This window comes from Humulus lupulus, chromosome X (genome assembly GCF_963169125.1).
Source record: "Humulus lupulus chromosome X, drHumLupu1.1, whole genome shotgun sequence".
In the NCBI taxonomy this organism is placed as follows: Eukaryota; Viridiplantae; Streptophyta; class Magnoliopsida; order Rosales; family Cannabaceae; genus Humulus; species Humulus lupulus.
Window position 1 is genome coordinate 162,694,493 of NC_084802.1, and position 16,265 is coordinate 162,710,757.

Sequence of the window (16,265 nt, forward strand, 5' to 3'; positions counted from 1 at the left end):
GCATGCATGATGAAAGCTATTATTGCTAGGCATGCACATTATGTTTCGATGACATGTTATTACTGTTCATGTGCACGTTGAGTTTCTTGCTGGGCTTCGGTTCACGGGTGCTATGTGGTGCAGGTAAAGGCAAAAGAAAGCTGGACCATCCTTGAGTTTGAGAGCTTATGTGACGACATATACATATGCGGCTGCTCGACCGCCACGGCCGAGGGTTTGGAAGAGGAACTAGGGTTAAACCCTATTTTGCAGCTTAGATCGGCCTATTGTAAATATTTTCTTGTAATAGATCTTTAAATTATATTTTTGGGATCCCAATGTATACAATAAATTTTCTAATGAAATGTTACATCTTAACCAAAATTTTTAATCCCTAAACCGCTAATCATACTTAGATACACGATTTTGGCCAAATGACTCGATCAGCGAGTTTAGCAGTGTTTACAAGGCACACCGTAACGGTCCCTGGAGTTTAGGGCGTTACAGGGGAAAATCACAAATATGGGTTTTCTCACGGTAGAGCCGCATCTTGCTTGGGTTCCTTGAGGTCAAGGTTTTCTTTTGACCATTGTGGCACTATGGCCTTTCTAGAGGGCGCCGCTGCGCTAATGTAGGAGTTTTGGATAGGGAAAAGCACTCTATCTGTTGGAGCGCTGCGGCCCTTTAGAGGGGGCAACACGGCTTAAAATGCTCAAGTTTGAGAAAGGGGCTAACCATTTTGAGCTCAGTGTCGTGGTGCTGCAGGGGTACATCGCAACTCTAATGCAATTTTGGGTGCATTTTATTTAGTGTTTTGGGGAGTTATCTTGGGAGGCTCAGGAGATGATTCCGCTCCCCAGTTTGGTGGGATCTGAGGTCCTGAGAACTAGGGTTTAGTCTTGAAGCCCATTATCGGAGTTAGTTCCTGATAAGTACATCATTGATGTTGTGGCAAGGGTAATCACAAGGCTTGGGTCTTAGGATTATACAATCGTAATGGCGGGGCCATTACAGGGGTACGATATGCGTCGTAGTGGCGAGGCCATTTCATGGGTGTGATATGCACCTACTCGTCATGAGTCATATACTGATTGGAAAATTAATGTGAACCTGTTTGATTTTAAAATATACAGTACATATTAATGTCTATTTGGATATCTGTTTTACTTGTTTGGGTTTTCATGTTGAGCCTTCGTTCACGGGTGCTTCATGGTGTTGGTAAGGGCAAAAAAAAGATGGACCAGTCATGAGTTTGAGAGCTGTAGGAGCGGCGTGTACATACTTAGCCTGCTCGGCCGCCATGGTCAAGATACTTTTGAGGAATAGGGGTTATAAGTTTGATTTTGCCGCTTAGGTCGGCTAATTTTGTAATTTTGATAAACTTGTACTTTTATCTAGAAACCTTTGGGATCCCTTGTAATTATCCAAACACTTTTTAATAAAAACTTTAAATTATTCACCAAATTTTTTAATACCTAAACTGTTATTTAACCTTAATTATAATTTTAAGTCCAAATGACTCACTTAACAAGTTAAGCACTATTTTTAACACACGGTGTAAAGATCCCGGATTATTAGGGCGTTACACATACATGCTCGGCCTGCTCGACTGCCAGGGTAAAGATATTCGAGGGACTAGATCGAGACTCCATTTTGTCACCTAAGCCGACTATTTTGTTAAAACTGATGCATTTATGTTTTGGTTTAAACTCTTTTGGGATCCCATGTAAATATTTTTATAACATTAATGAAAACTTTAATCCTCTTTATGAAATTTTAAGTACCTAAATATTTTATTAGCTTTAATTACATTTTTGAGTCCAAAATGACTCACTTAATAGTTAAGCACTATTTTAAAAACACGGTGTGACGACCCTGGACTAGTAGGGCATTACAATGGGTTTCTAATTTCTCTTATTATTAAGCTCAACGATAAAACCTAGTATCTTAATTAAGTATTTATTTTTGCATTGATTCTCAATAGTACAATACAATGTTAATGATTTTTGCTCCTCTCCATAATTTCTTTCATAATATCAAGTAACAACTACCTGGGACCAATTATTTAATAAATTTTTGACTGAATTCTTCCCCATGTCCAAAACGGATAGTATTAGGAGAGAACTCTCCAAATTTTACCAAAAAAATAATGAAGAATTTTACGAGTGTTGGGTGAGATTTAAAGATTTGTTGTTAAAATTTCCACATCATAAAAATGGAGATAAGTAAAATATTTTTATGATGGTCAACTCGTTGAAACAATCAAATGATTCAATCCATGCATACCAGAATTTTTTTACAATTTCAAGGGCAAGAGGCTTTGGAGTTTCTTGAAACCTTGTCGGTAAATTCACAATAGTGGAATTGTCTAGATCCTAGATCGAAAGCATCCAGTGCTCCTAAGAGAGGGGGAATTGACGATGTAAAAGATAACAGATATAAAAATGTCTTTAGCAAATTTACCTAGAAGGGTAGAAGCTATGTTATTAAGTCAAACAATAAATGCCCATGGCACCTAGGAATGAGGTTTGGTCTCTACATTTTAGTACAAGTCATTATACCCAATCCTGTCCTTCATTGCCTATTTACTAAGAAGCATTCCCTGATGAAGAAAACGCTCTTGAAGCTTATGGGAAACCATCTCATAGCCCATTTGCTACCTATAATCCAAATTCGGGAAATCATCCAAACTTTTCATGGAGACTGTAACACCCAAATTTGCTTATAAGGTTCAGGTCCTTGATTAGCGTGCCTGGAGGGCAATAAGTGAATTAGCATGTCAATATATGAGTTTAAATGAATATGTGATTAGAATGCATGTTTAGGTGGAATAAATATGCATGTGGGCCCTGTTTGTATGTTAGGGGTAAAACGGTAACTTTAGCCCGCTGAGGGCATAAGATGTGATAATTGTATTATATGATTAGTACCACATGTGAGCGGTGAAATTATTGTGATGCACGTGCCGTGACGGTCCTAGGGAGCTAATTAGTTTAAAAGTCACAACGCGATTAAATACCCGGCTCGGGAGGAGCCTAGGGGTATTTTGGGAATTTTGCAAGAGTGAGTTTGAGAATTAATGGTTAATGGTTAGTGGTAATTGAGTAACTTGAGTGACCATTGGTAACTATTGATAGTAACAATTTTCGGCGAGGAAACTGGTAGATTTGTAAAGAATGTGAAATGTCTAGGATGTCCTTGAGGTTTAGTTAGAAGGGGAATTAGATGGAAGGGCAAAATGGTCTTTTGGCAGGGATTTAGATAACTTCAGCTGAGGGAAAGATCATTTATGTTTTTTCACTTAGGCAATTCAGATTTTGCTGAAAGGAAAGGGGAACTATGGGCAAAAAGGAAGAAAGGAAGGGAGTTGGGAATTTTGAGACTTAGGGGAAGAATCAAGGTGGTTTGAGGCAATTGAAGCCAAACAGAAATCAAGATTGGTCAGAGGTAAGTTTCATCTCTGAAATCTCTGTGTTTTTGCAAGTTCTTATAGAATTTAGGTTGGAAATTGAAAGATGGTTTGTGGCTGGTTTGTTTGAGAATTCAGTTTGAGAAACCAGAGGGTTTAGCTTGAAGCTGGAATCAAGGAAGCTTAAGGTTAAATTCTCCACTTGAGGTAAGGATTCTATGCAATTTTGAGGTTTGTATCTGTTGTGGTTTAATAAATTTGAAGCATGGTTTAAGTTTTATAAGCTTTGTTTTAAGTTTCTAGTTTACTGGTATAAACTTCTGAGATTTGAAACCAAAGTGTGATTTTTGGGAGTGATTATGTGTTTATGCTTGTTGTTGGTGTTTATAGGTAGTTAGATGGTTTATTTGAGGTTTTGGATTGATTTTGAGGTTTAGGTATGCATTGGGGTTGAATTGGGAGTGTTTTGGCTCGGGGAAAATGCAGGGGAAAACCCAGAAATCTGGGTTCGCGAAGGGGCACCGCAGCCCTGTTCTCTTGCGCCGCGGCCCTCATTGGTGGGCACCGCGGCGCTAGGCCATTTTGGGCAGGGGGAAAATTTCCATTTTAGGGTTTTTGTCCAGAGGGCTCGGGGGATGTTTCCATTGTACTGTTTTGGGAAATTTGTGGTCTCTAGAGTACAGGATTGGTCCCGGGAAGTGGTTTTGGATTGGTTAGTATTAAAGGGTGTTTTATATGTTTTGTGACTAGGTTTTCAGAGAGGCTCCAGTTAGAGGACCGTGCTCGTGACTTTGGTGCATTGTGAAGCTCGGGATACAGGTAAGAAAACTGTAGTACCCATAGAGCAGGGCGTGGGCCCATAGTGTTGTTGCAGGGCACGACCCTAGATTGTATTACATGTTAGGGTGTGGCTTTGATTGAATTATTATATGATTGAATGTTGTTTGAGTTATGCTATGTGTGGTTATAGTAGAACAAACGGCAAAGGAGCCGGGAACGGCAAGGAGCCGAGAACGGCGAAGGACCGGGAACGGCGAAGGCCGAGAATGGCAGTGGGGTCGGGAATAATACTTAGCACATGGAGTGCTTATTGTTAGGGTGAGATCCCAATGGATACATGGGATATCCTTACAGTGAGAACTGAGACCCCAGGCTTTAGTAACGCTTCTGGGACGGCATGGTCGTATTTGCTTATTCTGATGGACTATCTGTTAACCTATGGATTATCTGATGTGTTGTTTATATAATATGCATATGTTATTTGCTGTATGAGTTTTCTTGCTGGGCTTCGGCTCACGGGTGCTCCGTGTTGCAGGTAAGGGCAAAGAGAAAGTCAACCAGCCATGAGTACGGAGAGCGTGAAGCGGCGCGTACATGTTTGGCCTGCCTGACTGCTTTGGTTGGGGGCGGTTTGAGAAATGGCTGTATTAAACTGGGATTTTGATAGTTAGAAATTTGTAACCTATTTTGAGTTGTAAATATTTTATAAACCTTCTTTTGGGATCCCAAATGTTAGACACTTGGAATTTTAAATGAATTAGAGTACTTTCAAGGATTACAGCCTTGTCTTCTTGTTTAACCACACTTTTGTTATAAACACCTCGTTTAGCGAGTTAATTGCACATTTTAAACTCACTTAGTAACGGCTCTAAGGAAGTGGGGCATTACAACTTGGTATCAAAGCAAGCCAAGGTTTATTGGTTCTGGAGATTGACCGAACATGTAGGCTCGCTGTCATTGAAAAGCTCGACTCAAGGTTGATAGGTATGGTTGATTATTATGCTTGCATATGTGCTTGAAAGTCTTGTTTGCCTACTTAGTTTATAAAGAGCATGATGAATGAAATAACATATGCGTGATGCCAGGGCAAGGCCCGTTGTGAGTTATATGCTATCTGTATGTTATCTGGATTGTTGATCTTGGTTGGTTGTTGAGAATGGGAGGTGAAATTAGATTTTGTTATCATGCCTGATGAGCGATGTCACTAATTGCAGGTATATAGTTATGATGCCTCGGCAATCATCTAGACTCTGCGGTAATCGGGCCGAGGATGACAATCAGGATCAGGACCCTCCACCTGCCCCACAGAACTGGCAATAGATATTAGCCAAAATGGAGGCTAGATTGCAGAAAACAGAAGAGGAACTTCATCAGTTGAGGCAGCAGGCTCCTTCACAGGTCACAGGGTTACCAATTCAGTAGAATGTAGCGCCAGTGCCGGTTCAGCCTGTGGTTGAGAACAGGTGGGAACCTCTGTACAAAAGATTCAGGAAGCAACAACCTCCTACCTTTGAGGGTGGATCAGATCCACTGCGAGCTGAGCAGTGGATGAATATGATTTCCTTACTTTTAGATTTCATGAGGGTTGAAGGAAATGAAAGGGTAGCTTGTACTAGCTACATGCTTAGAAAGGATGCCCGCATTTGGTGGGATGTAGTGAGTCAGCGGAGGAATGTTACAGTTATGACTTGGGAAGAATTTAAGAGTATCTTTAATGAGAAATACTACAGTGTAGCAGTTCGAGCAGCGAAAGTTGAAGAGTTTATTAACTTGACTCAGAACAGGTTATCAGTTACTGAGTACGCCCTGAGATTTGATAGATTGGCGAAGTTTATGCTAGACTTAGTGCCGACAGATGCGGCCAAGAGAGACAGGTTTATACTGGGGTTGAATGTGATGATCGCCTGTGATGTGAATATTACCTTAAATTCAGAGACTACTACCTATGCTCAAGCAGTGGATAAGGCCCTTACAGCAGAGAGGGCCGAAGACCAGATATGGAAGGATAGCATTGTTAGGTGCGATGCCAGGAGGACGGTGCCTCCTTTTACTGGGCCTAGTCGGGGCAGTGGCCCCAGTGAGCAGAAAAGAAGAGTTCCAGATTCATTTGCTCCTCCTAGTTCTGATAGGAGTGTACGGGGTTCTATTGGTGGTCGTCAGGGCGGAAGTGACAACTGGAGGAGTTTTCCAGTGTGTCCTCGATGCAGACGATGACATCAGGGTGAGTGCCGGATTAGGGCGTATTTTATTTGTGGGAGTGTCAACCATCTGAAGAAAGACTGCCCACAAGTCAAGAAAGAGGAGCCAAAGCAGGGAGATGGTCTCGCTCTTGCCAGGGTATTCGCTTTGACTCAGACTGAGGCGGAGGCTAGTCCCTCAGTTGTGACAGGTCAGATCTCTAGCACTGTTTCTTTGTATACTGCATTGATTGATTCAGGGGCTACCCACTCATTTGTATCTGCTAGGGTGATAGACCAGCTTTGTAGACCTAGTATTTTGTATGCTAGGGGTTTCCAAACTTTGTTACCAACAGGAGAACTGGTAGTCTATAGCAGATGGATTAGAGCATTACCAGTAGAGATAGATGGTAGGGAATTGTTTGCTGATCTGGTTGAACTAGACATGGATGATTTTGACATGATACTAGGGATGGATTGGTTAACGAGGTATAGAGCAACGATTGATTGCAAGCGTCGGAAGGTGAATTTTGAACCAGAAGGTGAGGTACCTTTTGTGTTTGTGGGAACGGTTTATGGATCGCGAGTGCCTATGATCTCAGCACTGAAGGCTAGAGACCTGATGCAGGAAGGTTGCATAGGATTCCTAGCAAGTGTTGTAGATACCTCTAGAGTGGTAACAGTGGGACCAAATGAAACCAGATTGGTATGTGAGTTTCCAGACCTATTTCCAGCAAACTTGTCAGGATTGCTGCCACAGCGGGAGATCGAGTTCATCATAGAGTTGGCACCAAGAGTGGAGCCAGTATCCAAGGCACCTTATAGAATGGCTCCGACAGAGTTAAAGGAATTGAAGATTCAGTTACAGGAGTTACTGGATTTGGGATTCATCAAACCAAGTTTCTCGCCATGGGGTGCTCCAGTGTTATTCATTAAGAAGAAGGATGGATCGCTTAGGATGTACATTGACTACAAGGAGTTGAATAAGTTGACTATTAAGAATAAGTATCCACTATCTAGGATCGATGATTTGTTTGATCAGTTATAGGGGAGTACGGTGTATTCAAAGATTGATCTTCGGTCAGGTTACCATCAGCTGAGGATTAGGGAAGAGGACATACCAAAGACTGCTTTCCGAATAAGGTATGGGCACTATGAATTTCTGGTTATGTCCTTTGGATTAACCAATGCCCCAGCAACTTTTATGGATATGATGAATAGGATTTTCAAAGATTATCTGGATAAGTTTGTGATTGTATTTATCGATGATATACTAGTGTACTCCCAGTCAGAGAAAGAGCATGAGCATCATCTGCGCCTGGTATTGTAGCGATTGAGAGAGCATAAGTTATATGCCAAGTTTATCAAGTGCGAGTTCTGGTTACCGCAGGTTACATTTCTGGGCCATATTGTCAGTAAGGAAGGGATACTGGTTGACCTAAGTAAGATAGAGGCAGTGAGAGATTGGCCTAGACCGAGCAGTGTTCCTGAGGTCAGAAGTTTTCTTGGGTTGGCAGGATATTACCGGCGATTTATAGAGGGATTCTCCAGAATTGCTACTCCATTGACAAAATTGACAAGAAAGAAGACCAAGTATGTGTGGACAGATCGATGTGAGAACAACTTCAAGGAATTGAAGCGGCGATTGGTTACCGCACCAGTGTTGAGCCTGCCGACAGACAATGAGAAGTTTGTGGTTTACTGTGATGCTTCCAGACAGGGTTTGGGATGTGCGTTGACGCAAGCTGGGAAGGTAATAGCTTACGCATCAAGGCCATTAAAAGAGTATGAGCAGAGATATCCCACACATGATCTGGAGTTGGCTGCAGTGGTATTCGCACTTAAGATTTGGAGACATTACCTGTATGGTGAAAGGTGCGAGATATACACTGGTCACAAGAGTTTAAAGTATTTCTTTACTCAGAAAGATTTGAACATGCGTCAAAGACGGTGGCTAGAACTGGTAAAGGATTACGATTGTGATATCCTATACCATCATGGGAAGGCTAATGTAGTGGCTGATGCATTGAGCCAGAAGGGCCCAGGAAAGTTGTTTAGTTCAAGACAGATATCTAACAGATTAGCTAAAGAGATGACCAGAGCAGGTATAGATAGTTTGTGGTTGGTAGGTTAGCCAACATAACACTTCAGTCAACGCTCCTTGAGAGGATTAAGGAAGCATGGGGGAGGGATCCCTAGTTGGTTGAATGTAGAGAGAATGTCCTAACTGGAATGACTAAGGACTTCTCTATCTCAGAGATGGGCATATTGATGTACCAGGGACGGATATGTGTTCTGAATGATCCAGATATTCGGCGAGAGATTCTGGATGAGTCTCATACCACTCCCTACTCTTTGCACCCAGGTACTACAAAGATGTACTAGGATTTGAGAGTTTTGTATTGGTGGACAGGCATGAAGAGGGATGTGATGGACTATGTGGCTAGGTGCCTAGCTTGTCAGCAGATTAAGGCTGAACATCAGAGGCCAGCAGGGTTATTGCAGCCTTTAGGGATTCCCTAGTGGAAATGGGAAGATATCACCATGGACTTTGTAGTTGGATTGCCGAAGACCGTGGGTCAGCATGATTCGGTGTGGGTGATTGTGGACAGGTACACTAAGTCCGCCCACTTTTTACCTATGAGGACAACTTATACTATGGAGCAGTATGCTGAGCTATATGTGAAAGAAATTGTTCGACTTCATGGGGCTCCGAGGTCGATAGTATCCAACAGGGACCCCACCTTCACCTCCAAGTTTTGGGAGAGCCTGCAGAAGGCAATGGGCACACAGTTACGATTTAGTACCGCTTATCATCCTCAGACAGATGGGCAATCTAAGAGGATGATTCAAATACTGGAGGATATGTTACGAGCCTGTGTGTTGGATTTTGGGGGTTCTTGGAGTAAAACAATAGTTATCAGGCGACTATTGGAGTGGCTCCGTATGAGATGCTGTATGGGAGAAAGTGCAGATCACCGATACACTGGGATGAGACAGGTGAGAGAAGGTAATGGTTCAGAGGACTAATGAGGCAATTGAAAAGATCAGAGTGCGTATGCTCGCCACCCAGAGTCGCCAGAAGAGCTATTCAGACCTGAGACGCTGGAGCGTAGAATTTCAGGTCGGTGATCATGTGTTCCTTAGGGTTTCGCCCCTGAGAGGAGTGAAACGGTTTGGTGCTCATGGCAAGCTGAGTCCAGGTTTGTTGGCCCCTTCAAGGTTTTAGAACGAGTCGGAGAGGTAGCTTACAGATTAGCGATGCCTCCAGCTTTATCAGGGGTTCATGACGTATTTCACGTATCCATGCTCCGGAAATATGTGTCAGATACTACTCATGTGTTGAGCTATGAGAATTTGGAGCTGGATCAGGATTTATCATACGAGGAGAAGCCTGTTCAGATCCTTGATAGAAAGGACAAAATCTTGCGGAGGAAGACCATCGCCTTGTGTTGATGCTCAAAATCTCATCAAGGGAAAACACGCGGTTTACAAGGTGTGGGTGCTAAGATGTCATGGCCTCGCGCGGTCCCGCTCGGATGCTTAGCACGAGGCGACATGGCCTCGCTTGGCCTCGCCAGCCCCTGCCACCCAAGTGGCCTCGCGAGACGCCTAGGCCGCGCCACCCAAAGGGCCTCGCGAGATGCCTAGGCCACACCTCCCAAGTGGCCTCGCGAGATGCCTAGGCCACGCCACCCAAGTGGCCTCGCGAGACGCCTAGGCCACACCTCCCAAGTGGCCTCGTGAGATGCCTAGGCCACGCCACCCAAGTGGCCTCGCGAGACGCCTAGGCCGCGCCGCCCAAAGGGCCTCGCGAGATGCCTAGACCACACCTCCCAAGTGGCCTCGCGAGATGCCTAGGCCACGTCACCCAAGTGGCCTCGCGAGACGCCTAGGCCACGCCACCCAAGTGGCCTCGCGAGACGCCTAGGACGCGCCTCCCAAGTGGCCTCGTGAGATGCCTAGGCCACGCCACCCAAGTGGCCTCGCGAGACGCCTAGGCCGCGCCACCCAAAGGGCCTCGCGAGATGCCTAGGCCACACCTCCCAAGTGGCCTCGCGAGACGCCTAAGCCGCGCCTCCCAAGTGGCCTCGCGAGATGCCTAGGCCACGCCACCCAAGTGTCCTCGCAAGACGCCTAGGCCACACCTCCCAAGTGGCCTCGCGAGATGCCTAGGCCACGCCACCCAAGTGGCCTCGCGAGACGCCTAGGCCGCGCCTCCCAAGTGGCCTCGCGAGATGCCTAGGCCAAGCCACCCAAGTGGCCTCGCGAGACGCCTAGGCCACACCTCCCAAAGGGCCTCGCGAGATGCCTAGGCCACACCTCCCAAGTGGCCTCGCAAGATGCGTCCATGGTTTCGCCCATGGCCTCGCCCATGGCCTCTCCCACGGCCTCGCCCACGGTCCCGTGCCCATGGCCTTGGAGGTGAGAATACTCACAAGGGGCAAGGTACATGCATGAATATGGAATGTGCCTACAAACCTCAGGAAGTCAGAGTACGGATATAGTACCCCTACTAGACAAGTAGTGGGAATGCCAGGAGTGGGTATGCAAGGATAGGAGTTATGGTTCGTACGTCTACGGCCATAGGTCAGAGCCGACACCACTACCTCCTGCGCCACTACGCCTGCCACCACGCATCAGACATGGATACAGACAAGTAGTGGAGACATCCTCCTGACACCTGCTCCTGTACGGGGTGTACGACCACAGCCTCTGGAGCCACTCCCCTGACACAGTACGTATGTACCACTTGGTCCCCTGGACCACTATGTACCTAAGGCCATTGGAGCCTACTATAAAATGAACTCTAAAACCACCTGAAAGGGGGTTGGAAATTTTACTGTAGCAGAGGTTTGAGTGTGAATGAAAGACTGAATTCTCCATTACTGTTCTATCATTGTTCTTGAGTTATTGTTCAAGTTTTTACAGTTTTCAGATCATTGATATTGATTTGATAATTTTTCCAACTTAATTTCGTTGACGAGTTCTCACAGTCAACAGTTTGGCGCCGTCTGTGGGAACGTTAATTTCAAGTTACTGTTCCACCATTGTTTCTGGCAAGAAGAAGATGCCAAGACGCTCAAAGCGGCTGAGGGAGCCACGAGAGGTAGAGGTTCACCTGAGCGGAGCCCAACTGAAGGCCTCCATGAAGGACGCTCCTCAACCAAGAGACGTGGAGCCCCCGGAAGACCCTGAGGTTCACGGAGGCGATAGGGTGGCCTCATCACCAGCCGTTCCACCTGGAGGAAGTCCTCCAAGAGCACCAGCGGTAAACGCCGACGAGTTCCCTCCTCCAAAACCGCCGCAGGCACCGAACTCTGGCCGGCAAGACCCGGGCCCTTCTGCCCGTAGGCATGATAAGCACCCCCGGGTCCCGGTTCTACGAAGAGGAGATACGTGAGCTCCACCGCAAAATCCAAAGATTAGAAACCACCTTAGAAAACATGCAAGAGGTCCTTAATGGCCTGCTGCAGGGTAAGTCCAGCGAAACCGTGCCTAAGAGGAAGGAGAAGGGCAAGGATGGGATGGAGACCACTGTACCGGTAGATGATGGGAGAACCCGACATTCAACCAGTAATACCCCCCGAACGAAGCAACGTGATCACCCCGAACCGCCTAAGCAGGCCCAGAAACCAGCGCCGAGGGCCAACGCTGCCCCTCGCAATGAGGATGAGGTCACCTCTAAAAAAGCCCCCTCAGACTTACGAGAGGAGCTCAATAAAAAGAGGGCGGACAAAGGCACCACACCCCCTATAGCGCCTCGGGAGGGCAAGGGAAAGGCAGGTCTTAGCCCGTCCGCTTTGAAGGACTCTCTAAGCAAGAGGAGGCAGGACTTGGACACGGAGATGAAGAGCCTGCGAAGCAAGATCGTCACCGCATCAGGCGGCCCGATCTATGAGGAAGAATTCGACCATGAGTCGCCCTTCGTGAGGGAGATTCAGGCCATCCGACTTCCTGCCAACTTTAAGGAGCCCAATATGACCCCCTACGAAGGGAGCACGGATCCAAAGTACCACCTGGACGTGTTTAATGATCTGATGAAACTGAGGGGGATCGGAAGTGGTGCCAGGTGCCATTGTTTCACTGTTACTCTGAGAGGACCCGCCTACAAATGGTTCAAAAGACTAAGGCCGGGGTCCATCAGGTCCTGGCAACAACTCTCTGACGAATTCCTCCAACAGCACCATGCCGTGCGAGACTACACGATGCCAGGTACCAGCCTGGCCAACGTGAAGCAAGGGGAGAATGAGAGCCTGAAGAGCTACATTCACCGATTCAATATGGAGGACGCGAAAGTGGGGAGCCTAACGCGCCGAGAGTTAAAAATGGCCATTACCGCCGGAGTGCTCCCATGAAGCAAGTTGTGGGACAACATGTTGAAGAGGGAAGTCGCCGACTTAGACGACTTCTATGAGAGAGCGCAGAAGTACATCAGCGTGGAGGATGGCCATGCAAACCTAAAGGCAGGAAAGGAGGAGCCCCCCGCGAAGCCCCCAGCTAACGACGGGTCGAATGTAGCAAAGAAGAAAAGGGCATACGATGGTTCAAGAGATGACCACCAGAGGAAAACCCAACATGGGAATGATCGCAGGCAAGCGGCTTACACTTACTACACAGACCTCACAGACACCAGGGAGCACATTTACCTCACCAATGAAGATCGAGTTCCTTTCAAAAGACCCCCACCAATGAAAAAGGACCGGTCCAAGAGAGACCCTGGTAAATACTGTCAGTACCACAAGGATACCGGTCACACCACGGCAGAGTGTATCCATTTGAAGGAAGAAATTGAGGAACTCATCCGCAGGGGACATTTGGACAAGTATGTGCGCAAGGATAACTAGAGGCCAAAAGGGGGAGTGTCCCCCCCGCTGGCACGTGAGATGGCCCCAGAAGTGCAGGGGGAGGTTAGGACCATCTTTGGAGGACCAGGATTCGGAGGCGATTCTAGGAAAGGACGAGACAGGTATGCCAGGGAGGCCCGGAAAAGTCCACCACATTGCGTTTTGAGTTTGGAGCAACGCCCCCCGAAGAGCTTCAAGGGCGAGAATGACTCAATAACTTTCACTGAAGAAGATGCGCAGGGGGTGCACTTTCCTCATAACGACCCCCTGGTGCTAACCGCCCAGCTAGCCAATATGAGGGTACATCGGGTCATGGTGGATAACGGGAGCTCTGTGGACATCTTGTATCGACAGGCGCTGGAAAGGATGGGGTTGAGCCTCCGTCACCTAAAGCCTTGCACCACGACCTTGTATGGGTTTACGGGAGATTCAATGCGACCCCTGGGGACGATCGAATTAACCCTCACCATGGGAGAGCAACCCAGGCAAGCCACCGTAATGGCCAACTTCGTCGTGGTAGATTGCACCTCAGCCTTCAACGTGGTGTTAGGGAGACCCTCTCTGAGAGAATTGATGGCAATAACTTCCGTATATCACCTGGCCATGAAATTCCCCACCCCTGGGGGAGTAGCATGTGTGAGAGGGGAGCAGAAGGAAGCGAGGGAATGCTATAACATGTCCCTCCGCGCAGCCACCAAACCGTCCGTGCCAATGGGATGGCTGTACATGAAGGAGCGATCTACACAAGTTAGACCCACGCAAGATTGGACCCGCAGGTTACGGAGCCTCTATAGAAGTGCAACCAGCAAGACTTCGGCTCTTAGTGCCAAAAAAACCTATGTTTAGCTCGTTCTACGTTATTTTAGCTTAAGTAAGAATCAAAGAGACTACCCTAGGTAGCCTCCTAGTTATATGTAACCTTTTTCTTTTTTATTTACAAAGTTCTATGTAAACCGCGTGCTATAAATGAAACCGTTTGCTACTTCCCGTGTTTACTTCCTTCGCCGCACAAGCATCAGCCAAAGTGCCTGCCGAAATTAATTTCACCAAGCGCTTGGGGGGCAGGATAGGAGGCAATAACATGCAGCTAGCAAGGGGAACCTAAAAAGGGCCCTATAACGGAGGATCTTAGAAAGGACCCCTCGCCCTCCTAAAAAGGAGATTCTAAAAAAGAGGCTCCTAAAAAAGACCCTTTAACAAGGGATCTTAAAAAGGGCCCTCAATTAGGAGTAACCTAAAAATGACCCCCTATCAGGAGGATCCTAAAAAGGGCCCTCCATCAAGAGGAAGTGGCCCGTGGAGACGAAGCAAGCAACAAGCAGGAGAATCCAAAGAAGGACCCCTTGCACCAGGATCCTAAAAAGGATCCTATGCACCAGGAGGATCCTAAAAAGGGCCATCCATCAGGAGGACCCGAGAAGGACCATGGCCCTAGAAAGGACCGTTTAATGGGAGGTCCTAGAAGGACCCCTTATATTGGGGCCCTAGGCGAAGTCCCTAAACACAGGAAACAGTAAAAAGACCTTGCAAGGCGTCCCCTGGGTTTACAAGGATTAGCTACCCTTGCGAACATCAAGGAGGCCAAAAGGCCTTACCAAAAAAATATACATATATATAGTGACAACACTAATAAGTCTAGAGCGGCCACCAAGCCGTCTAGCCAAAAAGGGTCCTAAAAGAGACCCTTGCAGAAATAGTGCTATGCATAATGACGAGAGGGACGCTTCTCGCAAAGAAATAATAAGCGCGCGCAAGAAAAACATAAAAGGATAACTAAGACCCAAGGGGTCAAAATATCCTTATAAAAGCAACCAAGAGGCACCAAAAGAGGTCCCAGTGAACCCTTTCACATGGGCTCCAAAGGACCTCCAGCCTGATAGATAAAAGAGGGGAACCAACTAAACCCCTTCACACAGGCTTAAAAAAGGCCTCAAAAGCAATAGAACAAGAAATAAACAAGCAACATATGTATTTATGCCTTAAAAGAAAAAGGGAGTTCTTGAGACAATACAAGAGTTACCAAAAGAGAAGTAATACTAATAATGAAGTAACGTGCAAATATTAAGCCATGCATGAAGGCCTGTTTATAAGAACCAAGATGAATAGTCTACAAGAGCACCTAAAGGTCCTCTCCTAGACTAGGGGGGCAAGTGTTGATGCTCAAAATCTCATCAAGGGAAAACACGCGGTTTACAAGGTGTGGGTGCTAAGATGTCATGGCCTCGCACGGTCCCGCTCGGATGCTTAGGCACGAGGCGACATGGCCTCGCTTGGCCTCGCCAGCCCCTGCCACCCAAGTGGCCTCGCGAGACGCCTAGGCCGCGCCACCCAAAGGGCCTCGCGAGATGCCTAGGCCACACCTCCCAAGTGGCCTCGCGAGATGCCTAGGCCACGCCACCCAAGTGGCCTCGCGAGACGCCTAGGCCACACCTCCCAAGTGGCCTCGTGAGATGCCTAGGCCACGCCACCCAAGTGGCCTCACGAGACGCCTAGGCCGCGCCACCCAAAGGGCCTCGCGAGACGCCTAGGCCACACCTCCCAAGTGGCCTCGTGAGATGCCTAGGCCACGCCACCCAAGTGGCCTCGCGAGACGCCTAGGCCGCGCCACCCAAAGGGCCTCGCGAGATGCCTAGACCACACCTCCCAAGTGGCCTCGCAAGATGCCTAGGCCACGCCACCCAAGTGGCCTCGCGAGATGCCTAGGCCACGCCACCCAAGTGGCCTCGCGAGACGCCTAGGCCGCGCCTCCCAAGTGGCCTCGTGAGATGCCTAGGCCACGCCACCCAAGTGGCCTCGCGAGACGCCTAGGCCGCGCCACCCAAAGGGCCTCGCGAGATGCCTAGGCCACACCTCCCAAGTGGCCTCGCGAGACGCCTAAGCCGCGCCTCCCAAGTGGCCTCGTGAGATGCCTAGGCCACGCCACTCAAGTGGCCTCGCGAGACGCCTAGGCCACACCTCCCAAGTGGCCTCGCGAGATGCCTAGGCCACGCCACCCAAGTGGCCTCGCGAGACGCCTAGGCCGCGCCTCCTAAGTGGCCTCGTGAGATGCCTAGGCCAAGCCACCCAAGTGGC

At 47.5% G+C, this 16,265-nt stretch overlaps 1 non-coding gene across 1 annotated transcript; it reads right to left on the reverse strand.

The window, feature by feature from the left end:
- Positions 1–2,088: 2,088 nt before the first annotated feature.
- Positions 2,089–2,195, reverse strand: LOC133807484 (small nucleolar RNA R71). Its single transcript, XR_009879396.1, has one exon. It is a non-coding gene; the product is annotated as a small nucleolar RNA R71 (small nucleolar RNA).
- Positions 2,196–16,265: the final 14,070 nt, after the last annotated feature.